The sequence below is a fragment of the Zea mays genome, chromosome 3, assembly GCF_902167145.1.
Source record: "Zea mays cultivar B73 chromosome 3, Zm-B73-REFERENCE-NAM-5.0, whole genome shotgun sequence".
Classification (NCBI taxonomy): Eukaryota; Viridiplantae; Streptophyta; class Magnoliopsida; order Poales; family Poaceae; genus Zea; species Zea mays.
In genome coordinates this window covers 37,806,136-37,821,815 of record NC_050098.1, presented here as the reverse complement: position 1 = coordinate 37,821,815, position 15,680 = coordinate 37,806,136, and the positions used below count along the sequence as shown (strand labels likewise).

At 43.4% G+C, this 15,680-nt stretch overlaps 1 long non-coding RNA gene, 1 other non-coding gene and 1 pseudogene across 2 annotated transcripts; 1 reads left to right on the top strand and 2 right to left on the bottom strand.

Moving 5' to 3' along the window:
• Positions 1–242: 242 nt before the first annotated feature.
• Positions 243–1,098, bottom strand: LOC115029017 (MIR169aHG). The gene has a single exon (NR_163703.1). It is a non-coding gene; the product is annotated as an MIR169aHG (long non-coding RNA).
• On the bottom strand, positions 684–813 carry MIR169a (microRNA MIR169a). Its single transcript, NR_121033.1, has one exon. It is a non-coding gene; the product is annotated as a microRNA MIR169a (primary transcript).
• A 5,069-nt stretch (positions 1,099–6,167) lies between the features above and the next one.
• LOC103651881 (calmodulin binding protein PICBP-like) lies at positions 6,168–9,892 on the top strand (annotated as a pseudogene).
• The last annotated feature ends 5,788 nt before the right edge of the window (positions 9,893–15,680 follow it).

The following is a 15,680-nucleotide window of genomic DNA, read 5'->3' as shown; positions in this document are numbered from 1 at the left end:
GATGGAATAATCTACTAGATTTTACGTTATTTTTATTTCAGATTTTTTTCCATATATAACCTGGTGATATAATATGCTGAGTTTTAATACAATTCTCCTTTTCCATCATAGAAGAAGTATATAAAAAAGACTAAGTAATAAAAACGCCAAAACATGGTACTTTCTCATTTTATTTATTTATCGTGTTTTAGTTAAAAAATAAACTAGCGAGCTAAAAATATTCGAGAATAAATGTAGTATAATTTAGGGCGGAAAGAATACTGGTACAGTTTCAGTTGTTACTGCTACTACAGTCGCGCAGCTGAGAAATTGTTGCTGCAAGCATGCATCAACTGCAGTGCAAGGTGTTCCGAGCACACTCGTAAATTGGCCAAATAATAAAATCTCTATCAATCTTTTTAATTTCTAAGATATCTTTACTTTTCGAGATATTTAGATTCCACTCTGAGCTGACGAGATGCATCGGGGAATAACTCAAAAATATTTGATCGGAATAGTACCAGCACCTTTATTATTAGCGCATTTCAGAGCAGCGCGCGAGTGAAAGCGTTGGCATATATGATGATTATTAGAACAGACGATGTTGTAGAACTATATGTGTGTGTATATATAAATACCTTGATTGGCCTTGCTTGTCGTCGATCATCTGACGGCCAAGTGTCGCCGTAGACGGAGCCTTACATCAGGAGCAGGAGCCACGGTGTAGCCAAGAACAACTTGCCGATGATCGGCGACGATCTGACGACGACGAGATCAAGAGGCGTCACATCGATCGGCAAGTCATCCTTGGCTGCACCATAGTCCCCGAGCCTAATGTTAGGCCGCGGGCGAGGGAGGTCCGCCGGCGCCGACGCCCGGCGGCCATGGCTGATGAGAGAGCTTGCGGCCACAGCTTGAGGAAGAGAGGAGAAGCGCCGCTGAGAAAGGGAGAGCGAGGCTACGAGAGGGACACAGACGTGCTGATGATTGATGGGCTCTCTCTCTTTATAGCTAGTAGTATAGATGCCATTCCTGAAGGGAAGGTCGGTGAGAGAATTCAAGGGCCTGCAATTCTGGAAAAAATATACTTGAATGCACGTTACCATCTGCAGATCTTTTGAAGTGGGGGGTAGGCTGATCCGAGATATATAGGAAGTTATGGTCACGCACGCACCACATGCATTTCACAGTCTTAATTTTCTAGCTAGAGGTAGCTGCAGTACACGTACCAAACATCAATTCATACACATGCACGTACTTGTGGATGGATGTAAGATCTCCTGTTAAGATTAGGACGTTTAATATAATACTCGTTGAAAGCACGTAGGCCTCTAATTCAATCTTAGGATCTAAGAATAATACAATATGACTAACATGTATTTTTTCAGAGCTAAATTGAGGTGTAGGTCTCAGAGTAACGGTGATTGATCAGTCTTATAGTTTTTTTTGCCTCTATTATTGATGGTAATTAATTCTCGGGTTTCAAAGAATGGTACAAAATATTAAGGCTCGGTAAGTTTTAAATGTCGATGGAGCTGATGAACAAATAATAATGATAATAAAATACTTGAATGCGCGTTACCATCTGCAGATCTTTTTGAAGGAGGCAGGCTGATCCGATAGGGAATTGTGGTCACGCAGCACATGCACTGCACAATTGAAAAGCAGTTGATATAATATCTCCAATAGCTTACTTATTTTCATCTCATATTTCAAACTTCATACTGCAAACAATACAATATAAAATAGTATTTTACACAACTATATATACGATCAGCTGACCATAACCTTATGGACACATCACTACAGGAATACTGAAGATTCCCGTCGGCCATTTTAATTCCCGTCGGCCAGAGCAAAGGCCGACGAGAATTAGTTAACTCCCGTCGGCTATAAAGCAGCCGACGGGACTTAAGTTAACTCCCGTCGGCCCTAAGGCTAGCCAACGGGAATTAGCTAACTCCCGTCGGCCCAGCCGTCGGCCGACGAGCCTTAAGTTAACTCCCGTCGGCCCTGACTCCAGCCGACAGGAATTAGTTAACTCTCGTCGGCCCTAACGCTAGCCGACGGGGATTATTGCTTTATGGGCCGGCGGACATCCCGCGCGGCTCATTCTCCTCTCTCTCTCTCTCCAAACCGCCGCCCGCTCCCATTGTCGCCGCCCCCGGAGCGCCGCCCCCAACGCCGCCGCCGCCCTCGAACCCCTCCCGGAGAGCCGCCGCCGCCGCCGCCCCCGAACCCCTCCCGGAGAGCCGCCGCCGCCGCCCCAGACCGTTGAGGTATATAAATTTTTTAATTATTGAATGTAAATGCGAGTGTAATTGTTAAATGTGTGTATAAATGTTTACTTTCGTCGATTTTTTATGGCCGACAGGATTTAACTTTCATGTGATTAGAGTTAGTTTAGGGTGTGATTAGAGTTAGTTTAATATCACATGTGATTAGAGTGTGGTTAGAGTTAGTTTAATATCACATGTGTGCCTTGATGTTAGGTATAAGTATTAATTCTATTATTATAATAGATTTAACTTATGCTATTAAATTATTGAATTTGATGTTATTTATTGATTAGATTTAACTTATAATATTAGGTTGCATGAAGGTTTCGATATTGATAAATTTAATGTTATTTATGTATATATATAGTTATTTATGTATATATATAGTTATTTATGTATATATATAGTTTTACTACTTACCTATAGATGTATGTGTGACGTTTAGAAACGTGATTGTCTCACACACACTCTTTACTCGTACACACAGCTGCAATAATGGGTGATAGACGTGATTGGATGTATGAAGGTTTCAAAAAGGTGGGTGTCACACAAGTGAATGGTTTGCCAAGACGCAAATGTTTCTGGACCATGCAGCTGCTTTGTCACAAATAGATAATATTAGGTGTCCATGCAATAAATGTAGAAATATGACGAGCCACACCAAGAGGCAGGTCACACTACACCTGTGCTCACATGGTTTCGTGCCAGGCTATAAGGTCTGGTATCTCCACGGTGAAGATGTTGAAAGAGCAACAGAAGTAGAAGTTGATGACAATGAAGATGATGTTGATAGGATGGACCAGATGCTTGAGGATCTGCAGCCTGAGCTGGCCCCAGATCATCATGATTCACCTACACCGGAGGTTCAGAAGTTCTTCGACCTCCTCAAAGCGTCAGAAGAGTCTCTTCACGGGCACACTGACGTGACCGTCCTCGAATTCGTGACCCGGCTGATGTCAATCAAGTCCAAGTTTGCATTCTCAATTATTTGTTACAAGGAGCTTGTGGATTTGATTAGCGAGGTTCTTCCTACGGGTCACAAGATGCCCAAAGACATGTACCAGTCCAAGAAATTGCTTGAAGGTCTTGGTTTGGAGTATGAGAAGATTGATGTTTGCCAGGACAACTGTATGCTTTTTTGGAAGGAACATGGCAGAGAGCAGAAATGCTTAAAATGTGGGAAGTCGAGGTACGTGGAGCTTGTAAATGAAGATGGTGAGAAGGTGGTGACAAAGGTTGCACATAAACAGCTTCGGTACATGCCTCTCACTCCTAGAGTGAAACGTTTGTTTCTCTCGAGGAAGACCGCTATGCACATGAGGTGGCATAAAGATTGTATGGACATACAAGATGGGTTAATGGTGCACCTGTCAGATGGTGATGCATGGAAGGCTCTTGACAACTTTGATCCAGATTTTGCCAGCGAAGCAAGAAACGTTCGTATCGGCTTGGCATAATTGACAGTTTGGGGATGAAATGAATTTGAATGATGACTTACGTCAGTTATCTATTGGAAGCATAACTGCCAAAAGCTATGGATGTTACGACGTCAATGGATATTGCTTTCGTTCAAGCATTTTCGAATCAAGTCATCCTATGACCGCCACTCAAAATAGTGGAGTCGTTACTAGGGCAACCGACATGGAAGGACACGAAGCCTGCTATTACGGGAAAATCAAAAATATAATCGAGATTACATTTGCTGGAAATAAGCCTTTAGCGCTAGTTTTCTTTGAGTGTAAATGGTATGACCCGAAGTATTATAGGACCGAATTTGGGATGACATAGATCCAACCTGAAAAATTGCTTCAAGTACACGACATGTATATCCTTGCCCATCAAGCAGACCAAGTTTATTTCTCGACATATCCATGCAAAAAGTTGTCTACATGGAGGGTTGTGTACAATGTAAATCCCCGCGAACGCCTATACACTCCTGGTGAGGACGAATATCAAATTGGTCACCTTGAGCAGGTTGATGAGGTGTTTCAAGAAGAAAAGTTGCCAACTAGTTTTCATATTGATCCTGCAACGACATTAGATTCACTAGTTGCAGATGTTAACGACTTAACTTTTTTCGAGAGACGGAGAAGACAACCTGTTAGGAGAAAAGTTACATGGCGACCTCTACATAGAAGAGAACAAATAGATCCTGATTTTGATGATATTTAACAAGTAAAGTTGTTTTGTTATTTCATTTGTTTCTATTTTTAAGGATTATGTCATTTTTGATGCACTAATAAATAATTTCTTATTTTTGATGCAGGATGCCGCCAAAATCAAAGAAGTTAGTGAAGGGGCTGTTCAAGGGCTTGGGCCTTTTTTAGGGCAGTTCTTCGAGCAGCAGCAGATGTCGAGAGCTGTTGAGCACTGTACATGGAGATGAGGTAACATATCTTGTACAAATAAATTTGTTTACATATTTACAAATAAATCTTGAGTTGTATGTACTAGGATGAGCAGCACACTGAGGAGCAGTACAATGAGAAGGAGCACAATGAGGCTGAGCAGCACAATGAGGAGGTAGAGCACAATGAGAAGGTGGAGCACGCGACATGGGACCAGGCCGCGCAGCATCACCAGTCATGGGACTAGTGGGACCACCAGAGAGAGCAGCAACAGGCGTGGGACCAGTGGGGCCAATAGGCCGAACCGGCTGACAATCCGATGGATGATGGCTCAGGAGGCTCTTCAGCGACACGCACACGTCGCTCAAGAAAAAGCCACTCAGTAAAGCCTCGTCACGCGATAGAGCGAGAGGCTGATAGGATCTTAATCATGCCACATGGAGATCGGTGAGTGTAATATATTAACTTATCTCATATAACTATCATGTGTATTGTTAATGTATTTGTGTAATGCAGGAATTGGGAGGACTTGTCCTTTGAATACAAGGGACACCACACTCAGGTTAACCTTACGTTGGGTTCTCTTTGCCGCCTTCACTACCCTGGTATAGTGAAGGTGTCAAACGGTGATACCGAGGATGAGGTGCTCGTCAGTACCTGAGACGAGTACAAGTTTAAAAAGGAACGAAACCACACCGACAGACAGGGACTTGTGCGTAATGACTTTTGGGTATGAATTCTTTATTGTTTTTGTTATGTTTCTTAATATTGTAATTCTATGACTTATACCATTGTATTTGTATTCTTTATGTTGTAGCTTCGATATCGGTTGCCTGACGGAGAGGATTACATGGGGCACGCTGAACGTGTATTCCAAAACAATGCAAAGAAGCTGGTGAAGGATGCCATATACTATGCGAGAATTCAGGCTACAAACCTGTATTTTCAAAAGCATCCAGAAGAAGCAGGCCCCTTGAATAAAAAGGAAGGGTCCTCAAAGATATATTTGACTGAGGATCAATATCGTGAGGTAAGTATTCAATTTGTTTTATCATTTTTATTAATTTTTGTGATTGATATAATATGTAACATTGTGTGTGCAGGTGATGGTTCCATGGATGACGCCCGTGCCTGATGTGTACTATGCTTGGTGTTGATATTGGGCTTCTGAAGGCTTCCAGAAAGCGTCAGCGCATCACAGGCAATGTCGAGGAACCAATCCTAACCACAAATTTGGCGGTGACGACATGCTACGAAAAGCTAAAAGAATGGTAAGTTTGATCTAGCTATGTCGATCAGCAAATAGTACGATTGCTTATGAATGTTTTTTGTTTATACAGGAAGCTACGAGTGGCCAAAAGCCTAGTGACATTAAGGTCTACCAGGAGGGCCACAAAGGACCAGACCCTAACAACCCTGACCAGCTCTGCAGCCAGACAACCACGGATCGGCTGGTGAGTTTTGGCCCAAAAGTACAAACATTTTAAGTATAGAAAGTCCTGCATTTGTAAGGTTGTGAATGATGTATAGGCGGCATATGGGGAGGAGATGGTTTGTTGCCATGGCCCTGACTTTGACTGGCGACATGAACTGGTGGATCCCTCGGTGCTGTACGCAAGTGGTGGTGGCAAAGCGCATGGACGGTAAGATCTAACTTATGAAATTATATGGTTGACACTAAATTGATTATGCAGTAATCATAATTTTTGAATCACTTATAGATACGCACTCTTCGACGGATTCATTGACTCGTCGTCGGTGAGATCTCAGAGGATGAGTTTGTCTTCCCGTAGCTCATGCTCTAGTCGACCGAACGAGCAGGAGTTGGAGATTATGAGGATGCGTGAAGAGATGAGACAACAACGCGAATTTATGGAGGCTTGCAATGCACATACCCAAGCGATGTATCAACTGAGTATACATAACCCTAACTCTAAATTATTATATTTCAATACAACATCTTCAATAGTAACACATATGTTTAACAGTTAATGCAGAAACAGGGCATGGCCACAAATATTCCACTGCCACCACAATGGAGCTAGTTTGCAAACACACCAGCTCTGCCACCACAGTTCAACACCCCTCCGACACATATACCTGCACCTGGAGATAGGGTACGTTTGATAACTCTCGATTAATTTATACACTTGTATATTTTTTGATATTTGTATTACAAATGTTGATATTTGCTAACTTGCATAGGTTACGCTCAAAGCGGGTGGTAGTGGGTCTAATCCCGCAGCAGGGACTGGATTTGTTGACTCCCTCTTCGCGTTCCCTCCTCCTGGTGGTGGCAGCGGTCAAAGCTCTAACCACCCAAGTGGTGGTTATCTCTAAACACTTGAACTTGTGCTCGTTATGTTTTTTAACTCGTGGACGTTATGTTTGTGTAAACACTTGATCTTAACTCGTATCTGAAATGTTTGTGTAAACACTTGATCTTAAGTTTGTGATGTGTGAATCATATAATGCGTTTGTGATGTGTATGTGAAAGGGAAATGTGCCCTTGGGCAATTTCTATTATGTTTTGGTGATTAAGTGCCCAACACATTTAATTAAGTTCTTATGTGCTAAATGAAGAGAGAAGTGCAAATCAAAGAGAAGGTATGTTTCTAGACTTAGTACATAGTTTTTAAGTACTAATATGTTCTATCCAAGTGCTAGAAACAGTGAAAAGAGAAGAAGAAAATAACCAAAAAGACTTGGCTCGGTGCAGCATAATCTCAGCTCAGTCTGGCACACCGGACTGTCCGGTGGTGCACCGGACAGTGTCCGGTGCGCCAGGCTGGTCTCCGGTGAACAGGCCACTCTCGGGAAAAGTTTGGCGGCGTACGGCTATAATTCACCGGACTGTCCGGTGGTGCACCGGACTGTCCGGTGAGCCAACGGTCGTCTACGCCAACGGTCGGCCGCGCAATCCGCGGGCGACGCGTGGCAGCTCCAACGGTCGGCAGCGGGCACCGGACTGTCCGGTGTGCACCGAACAGTGTCCGGTGCGCCAACTGGCCCGGAGCTGCAACAGTCGTATGTGCCAGAAAAGGAAGGAGATCGGCACCGAACATGCTACAGTAGCTGTCCGGTGCGCCACTCGACAGAAGGCAAGGATAGCCTTCCATGTTGATCTCCAACGGCTCCTAGCTGCCTTGGGGCTATAAAAGGGACCCCTAAGCGCATGGAGGAGAAAAACAAGCATTAACTAAGCATTCTAAGGCATCCAGACTCAGGTCCCACGCATTCGCTTTGTTGTGTTAGAGATTTGAGCTCCATTCGAGTCGAGAACTCCCTGTGTGTCATTTGAGCTCAAGTCTTCACTTGTGTGCGTTGGTGTGCTGCATTTTTGAGTCTTGTGTGTGTTGCTCTTCCCAACCTTACTCTTGTGCATTCTTTGTGATCAATCTTGTAAGGGCGGGAGGCTCCAACTTGTGGAGATTCCTCGCAAACGAGAAAAGGATATAAGGAAGAAAAGTCGTGGTATTCAAGTTGATCATTGGATCACTTGAAAGGGGTTGAGTGCAACCCTCGTCCATTGGGACGCCACAACGTGGAAGTAGGCAAGTGTTACTTGGCCGAACCACGAGATAAAATCATGTGTCTCTTGTGATTTCTCTCTCTTTGATTGTCTGTGTTCGCAAGGGCTCGTCTCATTGACTTGATTAACCCGCACTAATATCTTTATAATCAAGGTTGTTGGAATTTAGTGTTGAATTTTACAGGATCACCTATTCACCTCCCCTCTAGGTGCTCTCAATTGGTATCAGAACCGTTCTCTTCATCTAAGGGACTAATCGCCCAAAGACATGGATCCTAAGGGAAAGGGGATGGTGGTCAACGACAAGGAGAAGGAGTCCCTCTTCAACGAGCCAAGGGACGACAAGCCCACTGACTCAGAGAAAGGGAATTAGGCTTACACCTTTTTCCTAAGAGCCCATTTGTTTGATTGGAATTGGGTTGAATTGGAATTTAATTCTTGGCTGATCTATTTGGTAAGTTATAGAATTGGAAATTAACTTTCCATCCCTTTCTTGGACTGGAATTAGAAGCCTGCAAAACATTCCTACCCTAAAACCAGGAAACAGATTCTCTCCTTAGGCCCGAGCGCCGCACGAACGTGCATCCTCCTCCTTAGAGTCATCTCCTCCCGAGCGGTGGGTTCGGACGCGAGCCGCAGCGACGTCGCCGCGGAGGGCCTGGGCGCGGCTTCCGTGGGCGGTTCGTGCGCGTCCAGCGGCGTGGTCTCGGTTGAGCGGTCGACGACGACCAGGCATCGCAGCCGTGAAGAGAAGAAGGCCTTGGTGGTGGTGGTGGCGGATCATGAATGCGACGACGACTTGGGCGCCGGCGAGTCTGACATCTCCGAGGAGCTGGGTGCGAACCATGAAGGAAACAGTACTGAAGGTGAGGTTTCTCGCAGTGCTTCCTCCATTCCTACCCGCCCCATGCACATGTAACATGTTGGGATCGAGAAGCAATTGTTGATGATGAACGAACCATACGGCGAATCTGCAGGTGGCATATCATCGGTCGACAGCGTTTCTAGCTTGCTCAGTGGGATAAGCTACCAAGACGTTAGCTCTGGCTGTGCCTACCGAGCATCCTCTCATCATCACCATCAGAGGAGGAGGACATCCAAAAAAAGGGTGCCGACCAACTGCGTCCTTCCAAACCCGGTCCAGAGGCGGAGAAGGTCGGTCTCAGACATGAGGCGGTGGACGGTCGGAGGGCCGCTGAGGAGTGGATGGTCGACTACGCTCTCCGGAAGGAAGTCAAGAGGCTGGCTCGTGCTCAGAAGAGGAAAGTTGAGATGCTTGTCCAGGCCTTCGAATCAGTTCTGCCCACGGTAGCAATAGCAAGCGAGAAGAAGCTAATGGATACAGACACAAGACAATCTTATACTGGGACTTGATTAGCTTGGTGTTTGGAAAAGATCATGCAAATGGTGAAGCGGCAAAGACCCCAGCTGATGGTGCGAGAGATATGAGTAAGGAAGAGGGAACTGGTAAAGATCTTACTTCATCAACAACCTCAGGAAGCTTGAAGAGGCAACCGGTAAAGAAATTTTTAGCACATTGGAGGAGATAGTTGGGTTAGATGAGGACTTGATTAGCTTGGTGTTTTGATTTTTAGTTTATGTTGGGTGAATTGAACATCACATTGAGTAGCAAGTAATGTGTTCCAAAGATATGTAGACATTTGAGACAAATCTGCATTATTATTACTATTCTCGTGATGCATGCTGCTTGATAAATTGTAGGGTGAAAACTTGTCTCTAATCTATTGCACATGTATATGACTCATCAAGGTACATGTGCACACAAGAAACATGTGTATTTTGTCATGTACAAGTTGATGTGGTTACTTCCCTCTAAATATGTAAATTCCATATATAACTATCCAAACAGGATATTGAATTTGATTCATGGAAAAGAATTCCATTAGCATCCAAACAAAAAAATTGAATTGAATCAAATTCTAAGGAATTACTTTCTTTACGAATCTAATATCTAGAATGTTATTCATGGAATGAGTTTCATTTCCAAGGAAACAAACGGGCCATAATTGATTTTGGTGGTTGAATTGCCCAACACAAATAATTGGACTAACTAGTTTGCTCTAGTATATAAGTTTTTACAGGTGCCAAAGGTCCACAATAAGCCAATAAAAAGATCAAGAAAGGGTTCAAACAAAGAGAGCAAAAGACAACCCAAAGGCACCCTGGTCTGGCGCATCGGACTGTCCGGTGTGCCACCGGACAGTGTCCGGTGCACCAGGGCACTCGACACTGAACTCGCTACCTTCGGGAAAATGGGAGGCCGCTCCGCTATAATTCACCGGACTGACCGGTGAAGCACCAGACAGTGTCCGGTGTCACACCAGACTGTCCGGTGTGCCAGCGGAGCAACAGCTACTTCGCGCGCAACGGTCGACTGCAACCGCATTCAATGCGCTACAGTGCGTGCCAGAGTCAGAGCACGCACAGTTGCGCACCGGACAGTCTACAGGACCTGTCCGGTGCACCACCGGACAGCCCAGAGGCCCCACCTGTCAGAGCTCCAACGGTCAGAACCCAACGGCCTGCTGACGTGGCTGGCACACCGGACTGTCCGGTGCGCCATGCGACAACAGCCTTCCAACGGCCACTTTGTGGTGGTTGGGGCTATAGCATTCAATTAGTGTTCATTTGTGTTCAATTTTCCACCTTCAAGACATTACAAGAGATATAGCATTCAATTCTAGACACAACCAAAGAGATCAAATCCTCTCTCAAGTCCGGAATCACTCCAAATCAAATAGTGACTAGAGAGAGCGACATTTGTGTTCATTTGAGCTCTTGCGCTTGGATTGCTTCTTTTCTTTCTCATTCTTCTTGTGATCAAACTCAATTGTAACCAAGGCAAGAGACACCAATTGTGTGGTGGTCCTTGCGGGAAATTTGTGTTCCGTTTGATTGAGAAGAGAAGCTCACTCGGTCTAAGTGACCGTTTGAGAGAGGGAAAGGGTTGAAAGAGACCCGGTCTTTGTGACTACCTCAACGGGGAGTAGGTTTGCAAGAACCGAACCTCGGTAAAACAAATCATCGTGTCTCACTCTTTATTTGCTCACGATTTGTTTTGCGCCCTCTCTCTCGGACTTGTTTATATTTCTAACGCTAACCCGGCTTGTAGTTGTGCTTAAGTTCATAAATTTCAGTTTCACCCTATTCACCCCCTCTAGGCGACTTTCAATTGGTATCAAAGCCTGGTGCTTCATTAGAGCCTAACCGCTCGAAGTGATGTCGGGAGAACACGCCAAGAAGGAAATGGGGACCGGCAAGAAGCCCGCCACAAGCCATGGGAAGGCTCCATCCGGGGAGTCCGCCAACAAGATGAAGGGATCCCCTTCACACCACAAGTCGCGTCGGAGCGGTGACAAGAAGAAGAAGATGAGGAAGGTGGTCTACTACGAGACCGATTCTTCGTCACCATCCACCTCCGGCTCCGACACGCCGTCCGTAACTTCTAAGCGCCATGAGCGCAAGAAGTTTAGTAAGATTCCCCTACACTACCCTCGCATTTCCAAACGTACTCCATTACTTTCCGTCCCATTAGGCAAACCACCTATGTTTGATGGTGAAGATTATAATATGTGGAGTGATTAAATGAGACATCATCTAACCTCACTCCACACTAGCATTTGGGATGTTGTTGAGATTGGAGTACAGGTACCATCACCAGGGGATGAAGACTATGATTCGGACGAGGTCGCCCAAATCCGGCACTTCAACTCTCAAGCCACCACTATACTCCTCGCCTCTCTAAGTCGAGAGGAGTATAACAAGGTGCAAGGATTGAAGAGCGCCAAGGAGATTTGCGACGTGCTAAAGACCATGCACGAAGGAGACGAGGTGACCAAGATCACCAAGCGGGAGACGATCGAGGGGGAGCTCGGTCGCTTCCGGCTTCGCCAAGGGGAGGAGCCACAAGACATGTACAACCGCTTGAAGACCTTGGTGAACCAAGTGTGCAACCTCGGGAGCACCAAATGGGATGACCATGAGATGGTCAAGGTTATTCTAAGATCCATCGTTTTTCTTAACCCTACGCAAGTTCAATTAATTCGTGGTAATCCTAGATATACACTAATGTCTTTCGAGGAAGTAATAGGAAATTTTGTGAGCTTTGAATTGATGATCAAAGGCTCAAAGAAAATCATTGAGCTAGATGGCCCCTCCACGCCCGAAGCACAACCGATCGCATTCAAGGCGACGGAGGAGAAGAAGGAGGAATCTACATCAAGTAGACTACCCATCGACGCCTCCAAGCTCGACAACGAGGAAATGGCGCTCATCATCAAGAGCTTCCGCCAAATCCTCAAGCAAAGGAGGGGGAAGGAGTACAAGCCCCGCTCCAAGAAAGTTTTTCTACAAGTGTGGTAAGCCCGGTCACTTTATAGCAAAATGTCCATTATCAAGTGACAGTGACAGAGGCGACGACAAGAAGGGCAAGAGGAGAGAAAAGAAGAGGTACCACAAGAAGAGGGGCGGCGATGCCCATGTGTGTCGTTAGTGGGACTCCGACGAGAGCTCCTCCGACTCCTCATCCGACGAGGACGCCGCCAACATCGCCGTCACCAAGGGACTCCTCTTCCCCAACGTCGGCCACAAGTGCCTCATGGCAAAGGACGACAAAAGGAAGAAGGTAAAATCAAAATCCTCCACTAAATATGAAACCTCTAGTGATGAGGATAACTCTTGTGATGAGGAGGATAATTTGCGCACCCTTTTGCCAACCTAAACATGCAACAAAAGGAAAAAATTAAATGAATTAATTAGTGCTATTCATGAGAAGGATGAACTCTTGGACTCTCAAGAGGACTTCCTAATTAAGGAAAATAAGAAGCATGTTAAGGTTAAAAATGCTTATGCTCTAGAAGTAGAAAAATGTGAAAAACTATCTAGTGAGCTAAACACTTGCCATGATGTTATTACCAACCTTAGAAATGAGAATGCTAGTTTAATTGCTAAGGTTGATTCAAATGTTTGTGATGATTCAATTTCCAATCTTAGAGATGATAATGCTAATTTGCTTGCTAGGATTGAAAAATTGAATGATTCTCTTGCTAGCCATAGAAATGAGAATGAAAAATTGATTGCCAAGGCTAAAGAATTAGATGTTTGCAATGTTTCCATATCCAATCTTAGAAGTGAGAATGACATTTTACATGCTAAGATTGTTGAACTAAAATCTTGCAAACCCTCTACATCTACCATTGAGCATCTTTCCATTTGCACTAGATGTAGAGACATTAATGTTGATGCTATTCATGATCACCTAGCTTTAATTAAGAAACAAAATGATCACATAGCTCAACTTAATGCTAAGATTAATGAGCATGACTTAGAAAATGAAAATTTTAAATTTGCTAGAAACATGCTTAGGGGTGAAAACGGGTAGGGTACCTGAAACGGGTACCGGATATAGGTATTGATTCGGGACCATTCTTTGGATACGGATACAGGTATTTTTATATTCGGGACGGATACGGGTAATACCCGGACAGTACAGCTTCGAATTTGGGTCGGATACAGAACGAGTACTACCCGGTAAATACCCGGATATTCGGATCGGATACGGGTACCCGGAATTCGGGTACCCGTTTTTTCTTTTTCTGCATAATAATATAGTTATAAAATCATAACTTTTACATATGAAATCGGATAAAGATAAAGTTTATATGAAAATTGTAGAGCTCAAAGAGATCTATAACTTTGTAGTACAACACATTTTTGTTTAAACATATCTTTAGGCCAAAATCATTGAAATAATGTCTAAATTTATATCAAAATAATAGACTTCAACATTTTCATGTGGTGACTTAAGATTATCTCCATGTGGGAATTTAGAATTATCTTTTTATAAACTATTTATTAATATTGGTAACTTATTCGCAATTTCCAGTCGACACTACAATATTTTTATGAATTTAATTGTATTTTGATGATTTTCTACAACAAGAAATTAATAATACACCAAATAGCCTAAAAATTCATGAATTTTTACGAGGACACAACATATATCCACATATAGTTCTAAAAAATATTTGGATTATAAAATCCACAGGATGTTGGTGTTTCTTCCATTCCACTCCCACTTATTGCGTGAGTTACACGTGAAATCATTTTATATATCGACGTTTCAACATAATTAATATTTCACTTATCATTTACATGTGGCGACTTGAGGTTTTATTTGAATAGAATATTTATTTGTTTTGGTAAGCTTTTTGCAATTTTGGGTCAAAACTAGTGTGTTTATGAATTTTAATTATATTTTGATGATTTTATGTAGAAAGAAATTAATAATGTACAAATAGCCTCAGAAATCTATGAAATTATACGAAGGTACAACATATGGCCACATATAGTCATAAAAAATAATGGGACCATAAAATCCACATAATGTCAACGTTTTTTCTATTTTATTTCCACTTATTGCGTGAGTTACACGTGAAATCACTCTAAGTATCCAAGTTTCAACATAATCAATACTTCACTTTACCATTTTTATGTGGGAACTTGAGATTATCTTCTATTAAATGTTTATTAGTATTAATTTACTTGCAATTTCGTGGTTGAACAAGATTATTTTATGATAACCAATTAATGCATTATCCGACAAGTATCCGATATCCGATCAAATAATATTCGTATCTGTCACTTATCCGCCCGGATAAATATCCGGTCCCTGTATCCGTATCCGTCCCGTTTCTAACTATCCGTATCCGATCCCGAATCTGTTTTAAATACATTAGGGTAGGATACAGGATGAGCTACTATCCGTCCGTATCCGCCCGTTTTCACCCCTAAACATGCTCTATAGTGGGAGACGCCCTGGCATCAAGGATGGCATTGGCTTCCAAAAGGGGGACAATGTCAAACTTAATGCCCCTCCTAAAAGATTGTCTAACTTTGTTAAGGGCAAGGCTCCCATGCCTCAGGATAACGAGGGTTACATTTTGTACCCTGTCGGTTATCCCGAGAGCAAAATTAGGAGAATTCATTCTAGGAAGTCTCACTCTGGCCCTAATCATGCTTTTATGTATAAGGGTGAGACATCTAGTTCTAGGCAATCAATCCATGCTAGATTGCCTAAAAGAAAAACTCCTGCTGCATCAAATGATCATAACATTTCATTTAAAACTTTTGATGCATCTTATGTGCTAACCAACAAATCAGGCAAGGTAGTTGCCAAGTATGTTGGGGACAAACACAAGGGCACCAAGACTTGTGTTTGGTTACCCAAAGTTCTTGTATATAATGCCAAAGGACCCAAAACCGTTTGGGTACCTAAAATCAAGAACTAAACTTGTTTTGTAGGTTTATGCATCCGGGGGCTCAAGTTGGATCATCGATAGCGGGTGCACAAACCATATGACAGGGGAGAAGAAGATGTTCTCCTCCTACGAGAAAAACCAAGATCCCCAACGAGCTATCACATTCGGGGATGGGAATCAAGGTTTGGTCAAAGGATTGGGTAAAATTGCTATATCTCCTGACCATTCCATTTCCAATGTTTTTCTTGTAGATTCTTTAGAT